The 12,361-nt window shown below is 35.7% G+C and overlaps 1 protein-coding gene across 1 annotated transcript in view; it reads right to left on the reverse strand.

The window, feature by feature from the left end:
* Positions 1-7,431, reverse strand: part of LOC103270852 (receptor-type tyrosine-protein phosphatase R) — a 57,738-nt gene extending 50,307 nt beyond the window's left edge. The window contains exon 1 of the mRNA XM_008068355.2: positions 7,266-7,431. The gene's annotated coding sequence lies outside the window, so the exon portion shown is untranslated. The remainder of the gene's footprint in view (positions 1-7,265) is intronic.
* Positions 7,432-12,361: the final 4,930 nt, after the last annotated feature.

Genomic DNA, 12,361 nt, shown 5'->3' on the forward strand with positions numbered 1-12,361 from the left:
TTGTGGTAGATTTAGAAAGGGCAACAAACCCAAGGCTCTGTTCTTGAGGAGGTTATGGACACTTAAGTAGGTTTACCTGTAATACCTATTCACTTAAGATTTAGCACAATTTGTATTTGATTTGTAAATAATATGTCTCTGAAACTTTGACTACTATTACATTTAAGAAGGAAAAAATCAGAAGTTAGTCTCATCTCATTTCTAATAGACAAAATCAATATAGCCTGTCTGAGTCATGCACTAATTCAAGAGTTTTAAAGTTTATCTTACTAATTATAAAAATTAAATAATGCTTATGACAGAAGATTTTGAAAATACAATGAATTAGAAACTGGAAGTAAATATTACTAATAATTATTTATCCCATCACCCTGAGATGATTGTGTTGTTTTTAGTGTTAGCTTTTCTCTGATTTCTCATTTAATGTAATATAAATATGCATATATGAATTTACTACATATGTTCATATATATCATTCAAATATTTGTCCATTTTAATGTGATGCTATAACTATCACATTTTTATGCCTTTTCCCTTTCTATGATTTTTAGGAGGCAACACCCACTCCCCAGTCCTGATGTTTTACTTTGTGTGTCGTGTCTCCAATACAGAAATATTCCTGGATTCTTCCCCTTGTCAGTCTCCCCAAGGGAGGGGAAATGACTTGGTAACTAGTGCATTTGGAATGAGATCCTGGGCATATGTAGCTCTGTGCCTTCCTTTTGGGGTCTGCATACCTGAATAGACCATAATCTGGTCTACTATTTACAAGTGGTAAAGTAAGCTGGAAAGGTTCTGTCCCTTTAGGGGACAGCTATGGTTGACCATTGCTGACTGTGACTAGTGCGGAAATCTGCCTAAGAAGGAGATGTAATCATAGAATAATATCATTTTGAGGCTCTGAAGTCACATCTCCAGCAGTTTTCTCAGCAATAAAACTGACATTTTGATTTCCACAAGCTTGTCTTTCTCAGGCAGAGGAGAAAAACATTTTTGTCCACTCAAACACCAACCCATGCATCACAGAGTTGGACATTAGTGCTCCCCCATCTCCTGAAAAGCCACTACAATTTAACTTGTTAGTTGGTCTTGATATTAGCACAAATATCTACAGAGGTAGAAGGGCTAGAGGGAAATCAAAGTAAATGGTGTTACGGAAGTCAGGAGTAGAGAAATTCAAAAGAGGCTTACCAATCGAGCCAAATGCTGCTGGACATTAAGAAAAATGTGGACCAAGAAAAAGTCGTTGGATTGTTGACTAGGAAGTGATTGAAGGTCTTCAAACAGTGATTCTCTAACTATAGTTCATGGAACTTTGGGAGGCCACGTCATCCTCACTGGAACTCACATGCAAGTACAAGCTCATTGTGTAGCAATATGTGTGCATTATGGTTTTTTTTTTTTTTTTTTTGAGTCGGCGTCTCACTCTGTCGCCCAGACTGGAGTGCAGTGGCCGCTTCCGGCCACCGCAGCCTCGACCTGCTGGGCTCCGGCGATCCTTCCGCCTCAGCCTTCCAAGTAGCCGGAATTACAGGCATGCGCTACCATGCCCAGCTAATTTTTTGATTTATTATAGAGATGAAATCTCGCTGCCCAGGCGGGTCTCGAACCCGCGGGCTCAGGCAATCCACTCACCTCAGCCTCCCAAAGGCACGGGATTACAGGCTGAGCCACCGAGCCCAGCTTGCATCATGTTTAACTGCAAACTTTTTTTATTGCAAAAGTTATTGAATGAGCTTTTAATGGTTGGTACAATTTGATATCAATAAACTAAAGTTAGCATGCTGTGAGTATCTATTTACACTTTTCAGGGGTGAAGGAGTAAAGTGTGACGAAGAAATAGGCAAAGCACCAAGACCAATTTTTGCTTAGAGCAAAAGGATAAAAATAGGATGGTAAAGAGAGAAAATAAGAACTCTTACCATCTTTTTCTTAAGATCCCTACACTAGTGATAAGCTACCCCTTTTAACACATGAAATGACAATACTTGAGTTTTGTGATAATAATATTCTGAGACATTTTGAAAACAATTGCAATGCCAATTTAATTGCTCTATTGTTATTAGTTGCTCAATCAATTGATCAGATAATTAATTAGAATAATTCATGAAGGCGCGAAGTGAATTGGCAGCGAGTGAGAAAAGATCGCTAAATTTCTTGTTTAGAAAGGGTAAGACCCTGTGAACAGGGATGATATTCATGAACTTCTTGAATTTTTTGCTCACACATTTAAAAGCTTTTGCCTGTTTTCTAAATTGCTAGAGAGACTGAGCACAACATAACAAAATAATTGTGTTTGTGTTTGGAAGTTGCAAGTAGGTGAGCAGATGCCAAATAAACTTTGCCACACTGCCAAATAATTTTAGTTAAGACCATGGGGCTAGTAAAGCAGATTAAGGTTCATACACAAGGTTAGTGACCTTAGCCAAATATTAATTCTTTCTGAACCTCACTTTCTTCATCTGTCAGACAGGAATGGTAACTGTAGTATATGTGAGAACTACGTGAGCAATTAGATACAGAATGGCTAGAACTGGCAGATAAAGCGCACTCAGTAAACTTTTCTTAAAGATATGTGTTTACTACACATTGATGTTGAAAGCAATTAATTTAATAATCTGCTTCTCTGGATATTCAGTGCAAGGGGAAGTGTATTAGCAACATTATTGATGAAATGAAGGTTTTGAACTTATTTACAGGAATAGTACTAATATCAAGATACCAAGGAATGGCCTAGCTGGGTTTGGAGTGTTTGCATTTAGTGATTTTTACACTTATCATTGACTTTAATCAAAAGTCAATCTGGAAATCTAGGCCTCAGGAAAAAGCAGTGGTCAAAACAGTTTGATTTTGCTAAAGAGATAGTATCTGGTTTTGGAGAGAATATATATTCAAAGGTGAATGTCAAAATAACAACTTTTAAGATGAGCTTGTCCTTTGATTTCAGAATCTCTGCTTCTGATTACTCTCTATCCTGCCCTTCATTCCACGGCTGCTGTGAACATGCAATCCAAATCCTAAATTGTGCAGAAGACTCTTCAAAGATATTGAATTAGCCCGGCTCGGTGGCTCAGCCTGTAACCCCAGTGCTTTGGGAGGCAGAGGTGAGTGGATTGCCTGAGCCTGTCGGTTCGAGACCCGCCCGGGCAACTTGGAGAGACCTCATCTCTATAATAAGTAAAAAATTAGCCAGGTGTGGTGGCTCGCACCTGTTGTTCCAGCTACTTGGAAGGCTGAGGTGGAAGGATTGCCAGAGCCCAGTGGGTCGAGGCTATGCTGGCCATGAGCGTGCCACTGCCCTCTAGCCTGGGTGACAGAGTGAGACTCCAACTCAAAAAAAAAAAAGATGTTGAATTAAATCTATATTCATCTGTTTTTTTCTTCTTTTTTACCACTACAAATTAAATTTTAATATTAAAATAGAAACAAATTTAGTGATTCAGATTAGAATCCCTCACTTGAAAAGCTTTTTATAAACTAGTTGTTTCTTCATTTCATTAATCTCTGTCCTCTATTTTAATATTACCTCTTAATTAGTGTTCTTTTTTTACATTCCCTAATAAAATTCTTGTGAAAAAATCTTTTATTTCACTTACACAGACTTTTAAAATTTAGCAATTAAATGAATAATCTTGTACGTTGTTCTGAGAACTTTAAATTCTATATATAATTTGAAGTAAACCCTATCCTTGTAATAAACTATTTTTAAAAAAAACTCATAAAATTGAGAAGGTCTTGACTTTTCTAAGTACAAATTCATTGAAGGAAACAAAACATCTATAAAATATAAAATAATACTCCATATACTTGTATGATGGCATCATTCCTATATTTTGTCATTTTGTGTCCATTTGCACTTGTAAAAATATTTTTATAAAAGTTACAGATATATTTATAGATGAAATAGAAGGGAACAGAAGATTAGTACAAAGTTCTTTAAAGACAGGAGAAAAAAATCATGATTTAACTACAAACAGATATGATCCTAGGTACAGCAAACAAATATAATAGCAAGTTTCTTGCTTTTAAGTGGATTTTTCAAGTCTCATTATTATATGTTCAAGTCAACAGAAATTTTCATCTTTACCTCCCCGATTATATTTTCTATCTTGTACTGAATGTTATTTTTCTCAGTTATTCTCGTTGTGTGTGTGTGTGTGTGTTCTCCTGCAGTGTGTGTGTGTGTGTGTGTGTGTGTGTGTGTGTGTGTGTGTGTGTGTGTGTGTTCTCCCGCAGCCTCTTCGCAGTTCTTACTTTTTCCCTTCAATATTTTTCATGATGGAGGTAGATCCCAGGAGCCAAAGCTTGAGTTAAAAATGGCTGAAATCGGGGCCAGGCAGAAACCTAATAAGCACAAAAGCTCAAATGTTGCTTGAAAAATGAGGTCAGACAAATTCAGGTTTCTACATCCAGCCCCATCAAAATAACAAAACTCTAATCACAGCTGTGACTGCTCCATTCGTAGAGCTTTTCTGAAAAAAACAGAGACTTCTCATTGCTGTGTTCAATAAGAAATGAGACCAAAATAACTTTGAAGTGGCATTTAGGGATGCTTGGAAATAGATGTCCAAGGACAAAATAATAATCCCTCAACACCCAACCACTTCGCTTTCTTGTCATAAACTGATATTGTCTCAAGTTATCAGATATATAAAACCACTTTTTTAAAAAATGAAAAAATTAACAGTCTTTACAGGCAATTGGTGCTTTATTCCAAATGTGGATAAAATAGGGAGAGAGCTATCTTTTATTTTTATGTGCTTATATTCAACCCACAGGAATATATTCTTTTTTTGCAGCTGATCACATGCAAAACCTTGAGCCATGAGGTGGCAGAGAGACCACACGAGCTCTGAAACATCAGTCTGATCACAGGGTGGTTTGGAGTCCAGTGCTCCATAGAAGGATGTTATAAATTTACTTTTATTTTGACTCCCTCCATGAAGGAGTTTATGTTTCACTTCAATGGCTGTAATAAGATTCTGTTTTTCACTTTTCTGGTGAATTACACAATTCCCCTAGAACATGGTAAAATGAAGGGAGGTTTATTGGCATGTGTTTTTGAGATGCAAATAAAAACTTGACAATTTAATGTCCTTTCAACTTTTATTCTCAGTAATCTTGATTTTTCTGTCACAGTGAGAATTAACAATTTTCTGCATAACTAAAAATGAATAAAGACAGAGTGTGGAATAACTTTTAGTCAGTGTTCTTGTGATCCTTTCATCTGTAGAAGGATATGGTAAAATAATAATAAGCATATAATTTTGTACAATGTGTTATTTTGGTGATTAGCACCTCAAGACCATCTCATTTCTAGAAAGAAAAGATTCTGAGTGATGTTATCTGCAGCATAACTTTAATGCGCAGCATGGTTGTGCCTATTTTATCTTGTGAATACTTCTCAATTCCCACAGTAAGATTCTTTGTTGTTGTTTAACATGATTGGGGTTGTGGCATTTATTAGGATTGCTCTATCCCTGATCTAATTATTCAACTATTAGATGGAAGTGCACGTATCGGTCAGAAATACAAAGGAGCCTGTATATATTCCTCCTCATTACAGCTAAATACAGAAATGGCTAATTTCATACAACACAATCTAGCATCAATTATTAACTGTGTAATTAACAATAGCAATAAAAAATAAATTTAAGACTGTGGATGCTACAGGGGAAGAAATTTTGGTGTACACGATTTAAGAAGCAGCCACATCTTTTTTTAAAGTTTTAATTTCTGCCAAATGTAAGATTTAAACAGGTTAGTCCTTTTCATATTAAGAGGTATATGTTTCAAGATTCCCTGTGAACAACAACAAAAAGTATATATGCAAAAAGTATATATATATTTAATGTCTAATTAATGTCTAACAAAAAGTATATATATTTAATTTAATGTCTATATATATTTAATTTAATTTAATGTCTAACAAAAAGTATATATATATTTTAATGTCTAATTAAAAGAAAATCACTAAAAATTTTCTTTCTCTTTAGTAAAAAACCTTACTGCTAACCACTAAACCCTGCCTTGAAATTCTTGCCAAGCCATCATTTGACATTATTATCTGCTCATGTATCACACCAGACACACACACACACACACACACACACACACACACACACAATCTGGCAGCCCTACATTTTGTGGGAAATAGAGCTTGCCTTCTTGAATCAAATAATTTATTTGGGCCATCTTGATGACTGTTTTCTGCAATATTGAATCAGATAGGAAGTTAATCCAATTTTATTAGTAAGATGAATGTAAACACCAGATGCGTTATTTTTGACATTGTTATTCATTATCAAGGACCACAGATAAAATTAAAATTATCTATAACTTTGTAACAATACCAGGATCATTATATTATTTTTAAGCTCTCAAATAAATTTTTATTTTTAATCTTTGTGAATCCAGAACCTTGTACAATGCCTAGGACACAGTGGAAACTAAATACATACTTTTTTGAAATAAATATATGTGAACTAAACACTTTGTGAGGTTTGTCACCTGAGGATAGCACTTCCTACACAAATTAACAAATAAATTCATACATAGTTTATATTGATAGCCATGATTTTAACGAAAACAACCAAGGTTAAATAATAAGTTTCTTGGTTTACTGAAGGAAAACAACAAAGCTGAGTTCCCCGTCTGGGAATTAGGTCAGGGCTGTCTCATATCCCTGACCTTCATTCACTGGTCCCCCACATCCGATTATAATAGAAGATACGGACTAGTCTTTTAGTGACGACTGCATGCAAATGCAGGGTCCCCAAGATGCTGTTATTATAAAAATGTCTAGATTTAGTGATGTAGCCCACTGTACTACTCTCAATTTTCTTTTCTAGATATAAACACAAGCAGTCATCTTTTCCCCAATGTCAGAGTGGGAACTACACTGAACAAAACAGAGAAAATATCTGCTCTACTCAATATCTTTTATGAAACTTTTGAGTTCTGTGCAAGGGAATGTATTTATAATTCTACTCTCTTTAGAATGATTATAAATTTTACAAGAAACTCATGATTATGGTAAGATCTCTACAGTTAAGATATGTTGAATAATTGTGTAGCATTTTCTTTTAATTTCAGGCTTTTCAGCCATAGATATTTCCCTAGGTATCACAAAGGTTCTTTGCTGACTCACTTATACACATGCATATGAACAGATGCAGACATAAATCTTAATATTTTTACCCTCTTGACCTTACAACATTACACAGAGAACCCTCTACTTTACCTATCATGAATGACTCCCTTACCTGTTTGTAAATTGACTGGATATTGTGATGGATTCGACTTCCATTTGGACTCGTCTTTGTGTTATTTCCTCACCATAGCAAGCCGGACTAATCATAAAGCTTCCTAGCTTGTGTGCTGAGATGAAGCCTCATTTAGTCACCTGGAGGTAACTGCCTGGTACTATTTCTGGAGACATTGCTGATCCCAGGTCTACTGTAGCAGCCTGTGTTTTCCCAAGAGATATCCCAGGTGCTTGCTGTTTCGATAGTTTACTAGAATTGAAATTCATGGGGATTCTTTTTATGGTGGTTAGCAAAACCGTAAGATGAGAACTTTATGAGCTCTACACAAGTTATATTGTATAAAATATTAAGTGTTCATAAACTGTTTTCAAATACATATAAAATTATTCTAAAATTCCTCTGTTTTAAACACCCACATTTTGCTGCTCAGTGCTAGGGGCGTTACAAGATATCTCATTCTAACATTCAAAATGACTTAAGAAGCAGGGATTACTATAAATCTTTTTATTGATGGGAAAATTAAAGAGCAAGCAATGAAGCTGGGGTTTAAATACAGGTTGATCTGATTCCAAAACTGATTATTTTTTTCTCACAATACTATATGCACACCATTATGGTTCAACACTGAGAATTTCAGATAAATGTTGAAATTATTATTATCAGAGAAATATTTGGTCTAAAACTTAGGAGCCAACAAAAACAATTAAGACATTGCCTCTGTCTTTAAGGTGCCAATAGTTTGCTAGAAAAAGAGTAGTTGAATGCTTTAGGGATTCCATAAACTATGGCCTCAAGTTATATGGCACAACTCTAGCAAGATTCCAATAAAACTTAATCATTTATACATTACTGGTGGCATGGTGAATTGATAAATATTTTTAGATTAGAAAATATAGTTTATTTAGAAAGTAAATTAGAGAGAGAGAGAGAGAAAGAGGAGATTCATCTCCTCAAGGTAGGGGAGGGGGTCAAAGCCAGGAAGCATGGTGACAGCCATAGCTCAAAGAGCATATGGTCACACCAGAGTCTAGCAAGGCAAGAAATGAAATAGCCTGGCAGTGCCAGCAATGGTCTGGCAAATAGCTGTGAATTGATTTTTCTAAAGCAAGAAGACATTGTCAAGAGTCTTAAAAATGTTTGTGATTTTTGATCAAGTAATTTCCCACCTGCAAATTTATCTTATAGAAATGATTTCAATCAGTAAAAAATAGGCGACAGATCTTATATGCAACATTATAGTAAACAATTAGAAGCAACTTGAATATCAACAGTGAAAAAGATAAGTAAATTATGTTACATCAATGGGAGGTCATTGTTATCTAATTCTCCCTCCCTTCCCTGCATCATTATTAGTTCATCCTTTGTATTGGATCTTTCTAATCTGCCTTCAAATGTGCTGCAATATTTTTTATACTAAAACAAAAGCCAAACAAACCAAGAGACCTCCTTATTCAGCTACTATTCCTTTTTGTTATTCTCCTTTCAAGCAAAAGGTCTCAGAAAGTTGTTCATATTGTTTCCAATCCCTCTTTTCTCCTCTCATTCTCCCTGTATTGGCTCCTCTTAAACTAAACCAGGATTGCTGCATTCAAAGGTCAATTTCTACTGTTTATCTTGTTGATTTATCAGCAATCTTTGACAGATGATTCCTTCATTCCTCCTCCCTGATACCCTTTCTTCAAGTTTTCAGGATGATACACTTTATTAGTTTTACTTCTCATTGCCCATTCCTTTTCAAGTCTCCTTTGCTTAACCATCCTCATCTTCTTGACATCCATACGTTGAACAGCCAAGTGCTCAATTCTTGGTCTCTTCCTCTAAACTACAGTTTCAAATGATCCAAGACCTCTTCATTAGTCCTCAAGATTTGTATATACAATTGCATCCTTAACATACCCACTTCGATAACTAACTGGATCTTGTCCACACTGAATTCCTTATTTCTAATTCACCCAACTCACCTCTACCCCAAATCTGTTTCTCCATCTCTTCTCCATAACTGGCAGTTTAATTCTTCCATGTATTCAGGTTAAAAAACCAGCCATCTTTCTTGCCTCCTTTTTTCCCCTCATGCTCCACAATTGGTAAGTTCAGTCAGCTCTACCTATAAACAATATTCAGAACAAGACTACTTCTTACCACCTATACCTCTGTCACGAGTCAAAGCGATAGAGTCCTAACTGATCTCTTTGCTTCTCCTCTGTCTCCTACAGTTTATTTTCTGCACAAAGCCAGAGTAATTTTTTAAACCATAAATTAGATCATGTCAGTACTTTTCTTAAAAACCCTCTGAAGGCTTCTAACTCATTTAAAATAAAATTAGAATATGACATGGCCCTATTTGATCACTCTAATAGCATTCCTTCCCCCACTTCCACCACTCTTCTTATTCCACCCAGTTTATTCTAGTCTCCTGGCTGCTCTCCAAACACACCAAGTTCCTTCTGGCTTCAAGGTCTTTGTATTTCCTGTCTCACTGTTAGAAACCCTCTCCCCAAGACATCTGCAGAACTCACTTCCTCAAGTCTCTACTGAAACATTACCTTTTCAGAGATGCCTCCCCTAATCAGATATTTTAGAAGACCACCCTGCCTGTTTCTGTCTGCCTCCTTACTATTTTTTCATAGCACTTTTCATCATTAATATGTTATACTCTCTTCCTATTAGAAGGTATGCCTCAAAAGAGCAAAGATTTTGGCTGCTTTGCTTACTGATGATCCACAGAGCCTAGACGATGTTTAGCTTATAGCAGAAGCTAATAAATATTTTTGAGTGAATTCATAAAGCAAGTTCATAATTTAATATTGGGCGAAATGAGCATAATGCAAATTTTTGTGTATACTTTAATTATAATTATATAAATATGTTGAGGTCTGTAAGATGTAATGGTTTCATAAGACACAATAACATTAAAATAGTTGTGGATAATGCAATTTGAATAAAACATCATTTTGTTGAGCTAATTTAAAAGATTTTTAAAATACAAAATTACCATGTTTATCTGAAAAATGTTTGCAGTTGACAGTTACAGAGAATGCAGTGGCTGTTTTTGAGAAATGACTAGCTTTAGCCACATATCTCAGAGGAAAATAACCACAGTGATTTCAGAGTTAATACCCTGAAATCATCCCTGCGTTTGATCATCGTCTCCCATTAGGTATAGCACATCAGTTAAGTGCAATGATTCAGAGTCAGACTGTCTGAGCCTGAAGTACAACTTTTTCACTTCAAGTGGCTGGAATGTGGGCTAATTAACCTCTCACAACGTCAGTTTCTTCATCTGAAAAAGAGGATAGTAATTTACTTACCTTAGAGGGTTGTGAAGGAGATTGAGATAAAGCTTCTCAGGTGTGTAGGATGTTGCCTGGAACTTAATATTCAGCTAATAACAAATATTGCTATTCAATATTTTTGTTAAGTTGGGAAAAGAGTTTTGCCCCCATTTCACAGACAAGGAAGTTGCAATTCAAAATGGTTAAACAACAACTGATAAGTGGTAAAATTAGGCCTTCTTATCCCAAATTCATTTGTTTTACTATGTCATGTGACTAGTCTGCAGGTTGAAAGCAAAGGTTAGACCCATTCTGTTTAATATGGAAAAGATGCCTTGTCTCTTGGTGAGTTTCTCTATCATATCTCTTATCTAGATCATAATTTACTGTCAATAGTGGCATCTTGTACATGATGTAAATTTCAAACTTGTATCTTGCAATTTTCCTGTTTTAAAAATATAGACAATAAGGTATAATTATTTTTAAGATAATTTAAAACGTTTAAGTTTTAAATAACTTTAAGATTCTCATATAGAGCACAGGAATTTAGCAACAATACTGAATTTTATACACATACTGACTTCTATTACAAATCACAAGCTAGTCATATTTTCTTATTAATGAACTATTTAACAATATTTGATGAAATGAGGGAGAAGGGAGGCACTAGTTCAGCCAGATACATTGTCTCTAGAATGTCTCATGGGCACCAGATGGAAATTCTGGAGTCATTCGTGAAATTTTAAAAATTCATGTGTAACCACATTATTGAAAAACCTTTTTATAAAGGATGTTTGTTGAGGAACTTAATTACCAGAAATATAGGCCTAATATGAGAATGACCAATGTTTGAAATAATGGTATGTTTACCTGGGATTTAGGAAAATCTGGAATAACGAGAGGACCCATGACCTAGAATAACCAGGTGATCTGTTTACGTGAGTGATTAAGAAACTTCTTGGGAAGAATCCAGTCCTAAGAGAGGAAAGGGTTGGGTCTCAAAAGAAGAATTTAAGTATAATAGACTGGAGTGAAATGGAGAAGGGTAGAGAAATATAGGTCAAGACTTGTACCAGAACTCTGGGAAAATGAAGGTTGAAATAAAAACAAACAAGCAAAAAGCCTCACATCATTTTAGGCACATATATAACCAAGGAATACACACAAATGGAGGAAGAGAGGCAGGAGAAGAATCACCTTTCTTTGATGCTATGTTGTGCAGTTTCTGTCTGAGGGAGATGGGGCCCAGACAAATAATTGGGACACATAGGTCTTCAGTGATGAGACACAGGTCTTTGGGCTTTAGCAGGAATCAGAGAACAGTGTTTTTGGTATGGGCGTTAATGGCATCAGCATCAAATCTGGAAACCTTGACACAGTACAGGCAGATTTTACAACTGTCGATAGCTATGGCAATTTCCTAGGCACAGGAGAGCCCAGAGCAGGTGACCCAGAGTAAGAGCAGGAAATTTCACTCCTGCATGTGTCATGCAAAACTAAAAGAACCACGCTTATGAGAGAAAGCTGATGTCTTCTAGAGATTCCCATCAAATATCAGGATGAAAGAATTGAGGAGAGCTGGAGATCAAGTGATAGTTGATGTGTAGGAATGTGGGGAGGCAAACAGTAGAGATTACCAACAATATATGTTATAAGAGAAGTTTTATTGCTATACTGACATGGCTAGCGAGATATATATATATGCCTAAAATGATGTGAGGCTTTTGTTTGTTTTTATTTCAACCTTCATTTATATATATATTTTTTCAGTTGGAGTCTCACTCGGTCACCCAGACTGGAGTGCAGTGGCCGCTCCTGGCC

The sequence above is a fragment of the Carlito syrichta genome, unplaced genomic scaffold (assembly GCF_000164805.1).
Source record: "Carlito syrichta isolate Samal-C Ts95f unplaced genomic scaffold, Tarsius_syrichta-2.0.1 Scaffold310483, whole genome shotgun sequence".
Classification (NCBI taxonomy): domain Eukaryota; kingdom Metazoa; phylum Chordata; class Mammalia; order Primates; family Tarsiidae; genus Carlito; species Carlito syrichta.